A 5,000-nucleotide genomic window follows, 5' to 3' on the forward strand; every position below is an offset into this window, starting at 1 on the left:
CAATTAGCTTAAAGGTCAATCCTAAACCCAAACCAAGCCATACAATTCTGAGGTTCCATTCCCCTAAACCATTCTATCTAGGTCTACATAAGTAAATGCTAGATCATACCTTTGCCACATCTACGAAGCTTATTAGCTCATCGGTCCTCCATTGACTCGAATCGCTCTTGCTTAACAGCTGGACCACGATCACTCAATGATCTTACTTAAGGTCCTTATCTTGACTCCTGCATCAAACAGCTCCCCTAGGTACTTAGTCATTCAACCAAACATCATCTGGCCTGACTGGCCTTGAGACTTAACCCAGACAACATATATGATTTGTTCATACCAACTGATGCATTCCTTAATCAGATTAGTTCCAACACCTTGAACCATCATTCAGAGGTCAGGTCGTCCATACTCAACCATGATCAGATCTTACACGGCTTTCCTTGAACAACCATACTTAGGCTCAATACTTATGGTCTACGACACATAGTACTAGCCACAGGCTTCGTCATGACTCTTAGCCAAACTCGAAGCTATCAACACCAAGGTTGATATATAGAAGCATCACATCAATACTCTTACTCCAGCAACGTGACTATCCATACTAGTGTTCGGCCATCGAACCATCGTCATGAAACATGATCCGACCACTAGACTTGATAAGCCATCGTCCACTTAGCATGCACTGATATGACCGGCCTTCCATTGCCATCATGTAGGTCTACGCCCTACATAAGGCATATGGCGCTTATCCTACTCACCAACCCGAGGTTGATTGTAAGATATCCTACTTAGCCTTTGCGGCTAGAACCATCCAACGTTAGCCGGATTGTCCATAGTCCCGTCTAACCGTCTGATTAAGATCTAGGTGCGATCGGCCAGTTATAAGTCCGGCCCAAAGGCTCACGGACCTTCTTACCTGATCCGACCCAAAGCCTGGATCCATACCACAGAGTAAGGCCCAAGACCAAACCGGATTGCCTTGCAACCAATCAGACCTTGAGACACAACACTTCGGTTAAACTAACCGTCCGTCCGTTCGACTATGCAGCCGCGGACTGTCCACTTGGTTTGGCCTAAGCCTTGAACCAATGGCACCGTTTGGAACTCACACCCTTTGGGAACTAGTACCCTTTGGACACACGTGCCTCTTGGCAAGTCATGACCCTTGGCAACTCGCACCCATTCAGATGTTCCAACCGTTCGACCTAACTGTCCTTATGGACTGTCTGGTCCGTACGTGTGTCCGGCCTATGGCCAAAGGACCACGCCTTAACCTACACAAGTCATGAACCATTGTGACTGTTCAGGTAAGGGTTGCAACCGTCCAGAACAGAACAGAACCGCCCCTACCCAATCGGATCACCTGAGGCCGGTTTAGACCATGCGCGCGCCTAACTCGACGGTTATGGACCGCGACCGCATTACTCAACCAGAACCACGGTTATAACCAATCCCAACATATCCACAAGGCCACGCCAATGTACAGAAGGAGTAGAAGAAGAATTGGATGAAAAGAATAAGAAGAATGGGACACAATCCAAACGCCCATGGCTAGACCGGTTTGGACTGTCCGATGGTCTTAGCCGATGAGTCGGTGGTTACCCCACTGACCCTATCTGACTGAACCACCGCTTTGGATTCCTTCTCCAGACCTTTCTCTATGACTTGGGTATTCATAACCACACGGCCTCCTCTCTCCTAAACCGTTCTCCTTGCCGGAGATACAAAACCACCACGACCGGCCCTTTTCCGGCCGGGACTCTCTCTCTCTCTCTACGTTTTTCTCTGAGTATTTTACTCTGGAAATGGATAATGAAATCGACAGGAGAGCCCCCATATTTATAGAAAACGAGGGGGTAAGTCTTGTCCCACGAACAGGCACGACTTGCTAGCGAATGGGCACCATCGGCCAAGGGTTGTGCCCTCTCGGCCACTTGCATCCCTTCGCCCTTTCTGATTGGATTTGGGGTCGGTCATAAGCCCAACCCACGCCCCAAGCCTCCTGGACTTAGCCCACGGCCTTGTCCAAGGACCCAACAGCCCATGGCCTCATGGCCGGACCTCACAGCCCGCCACTGACCCGGACCCGGACCATCGGCCTAAAATACGAACAGTCCGTCTAGCTGAGATGAGCTGACTCCCAGCTGCCTCAGCTGAGTGAGCTAGTAGTCCAGCCAGTGGAGCTGACTTAGTAGTGGCTGAGCTGGAGTGAACTCAACCTAGCGTCGTTAAGCTGGTCGAGCTAGTTCTCTATCTCGTCCAGCTACCGTCTTACTTGTCTTAGCTGTCTCTTTTCTCTTATAAGGTTAAGTCGAAGTTTCCTTATGTCCTTAACCTTCTTTCTTGACCATGGAACGCTTGCCTTGATGTCCTAAGACTGGCTGGTACGTTTCCTCGAACCATGGCCGCCCCGACAATCCTTTCCAGGATTGGGGGCGTGACAAGTCTCCCCCACTTGTAATGGATTCGTCCTCGAATCCGGTGATGATTATACCTTGTCCCAAGACAAAATATTCCAACCAAACTTATTCTAGTCTTGATCAGAGAATAGAACAAGCTTGATTCAAAATCACCAAATGACCACTTCGATGTACTAGTCAAGTCCTCACGAACTTGTTCCAATCTTTAGGCTGCTCATCCTACAACAAGTCCTAACAGATTGTTATGGTTCTTTTGTCCGTCGTGGACAATAAGGTTCATGACCTCAGCCACAACGTAATGGATCATCCCCTTAACCGGCCTCAACCTTTTCAGGCTTGGCCACATTGCGATCTTAGTCCCTCCAGACTAAAAACGCCTCAGACTTGACTTCTGTCCTTCATTGGACTTTGTCATAATTCAATCCTGGTCCCTTTACAGACGTGATCGTACTCCGGTCCTGGTCCACTCAGGGACTCGACCGTTTCACCCCGACCATAGGTCCATCTGCGAATAGGTCGTGGCCTGATCCTCGTCCATTACTGTACTTGATCATTCTCAACCGTAGGTCAAACTCCGACTTGGTTGTACTGCGACCATGGTCCTCTCTTGGACATGGTCAAATTCGGCCCTGCCATCTCGGCCGGAGCCGACAGAAACGGATTCTAGGACAGCGGAGCTGTCCCTGGTTCCAGTTCAATCATAAATGGATCCGACCTATCAGGGGGGACACCCTGTAGCGAACAGAACACATCTGGGAACTCAGACACCAACGAATCCTCATAAAGGTCTTTCAGACAGACATAACTATCAGGCTCTGTAGTTGTAATTGTAGCCAAAAAGTACTGACAACCCTGTTCCAGCATCCGAATCACTCGAACTGCTGAAACCACTACTTTCTTTTGAGCCGAACACAGACATTGGTACTGGATCGGATGAAGCCCAGTCTCTAATTGCACACGACCTTTATGGCAATCGAGAGTGGCCCGATACTTTCCCAACCAGTCCATACCTAGGATCATCTCGTGATTCTTTAGGTGGACACAGACCAGATTCACAGGGAAGACCTTTCCCTAGATCTGCACTGGGATATTTGACATGAGATCTAGTGAGTTCCTGGCTTGACCACCGGCTGCCCTCACTATCCCAAAATTATCACCAGCGTACAGACAAAACAGACCCTTTCTGACCAGTCCCGGACTCACAAAACCTATGCGTAGCCCCTGCGTCGGAAAGTACGTGGGTTTTTACACCACCAATCATGAGGGTTCCTATCAGAGACCCCCATCAGAATCCTCTAGACCACATTCTAGGTTCCAGACCAAGCATTACTACTTGAATGTAAAAAGATAAATTTAGAGATTGCCAGAGATCAAATCAAAAGATCCGGAAGCCCCGTCGTCTCGTGACAGTTCATACACCCTTGGTGTTGTGGTTGGTTTGCCTTGGGATGCCTTGCCTGTGTCTCCATGGCCCTTCCCCTGACTTCCTTGCAGCTTGGGACACTCCGATTGGAAATGTCCTTGCTGGCCACAATGGAAACAAGTCATCTGGCCGCTTCTACCAGACAGGTTCAGTCGAGGACAGTTTTGAACCCCATGGTCCATGCTGCCACAACAAACACAAGCCCCCTTGGCCTTCCAGCACTCTCCGGTATGGTTCCGTCCACATTTAGAACACGCAGGTTGGCAACTAGAGGTCTCACCTCCGTCCACCTGGTCCCATTTTCTCTTTTTATCATTAGTCTTGCCCGATGGGCCAGACTGTGGCTTAGCCTTAAGCTTAGCTTCTTCAGCCAAGTTAGACTCCAACAAAGCCACCCGTTCCACTTCCAGTGGATACCTAGATGAGTAGCATTTCGGTTTAATCACACATTTGGAAAATGTCTCACACCATTCTCCAAAGCGGCTTCCTATTGCGAATGCTGACACCATTCACAACAGAAATTATAATATACCTCAATCCCCATCATACTAAGATACTTAACATCATGTTCTTCCAATGATTGGAACGAACACCCTGAGTTTCCTCAATTCTTTCTTTGGACGGATTCAGATTGGAATTGATTCATTCCATCCAACTAGATCTAAGGAAACCTACCTTGACGTATACCGAGTCCTAGCTGATCCATCTGATCAAAAGTCCACTCGTGTACTGGTCATGTAGTGTCTCCTTTGAGTCAGATTTAACATTGCATATGCTTTACATATTATGAACGGCCATCAAGGGATAACACTTAACTTCTGTAGAGTGCTGCACGTTTATTTCAACCTAAGCCACTCTCTGGTCCATGTTACTTCCCTTGTCCAGGTAATCCATAAACAAGTTTTGCATTGCTTCCATCCCTTCCAACCCGTCTATTACTTCTTAATAACTAGATCGACCAACCTTTCCGTTTTTAGGATCTTGCCCTTGGAAAATGTATCTTGGCTAAGCCGGTTCATCTTAGAATTCCCACATTCACAAGCATGATACCCTAGCTTACCTCAACTCTTTCTTGGCTCACCCCAACTAAGGTTTCATAGTCATCATAGTTTTGGAAATAATTTCGGTTTGGAAACCAACATCATAGAGCGTTGTCCTAAACA

This window comes from Brassica rapa, unplaced genomic scaffold, assembly GCF_000309985.2.
Source record: "Brassica rapa cultivar Chiifu-401-42 unplaced genomic scaffold, CAAS_Brap_v3.01 Scaffold1068, whole genome shotgun sequence".
Classification (NCBI taxonomy): domain Eukaryota; kingdom Viridiplantae; phylum Streptophyta; class Magnoliopsida; order Brassicales; family Brassicaceae; genus Brassica; species Brassica rapa.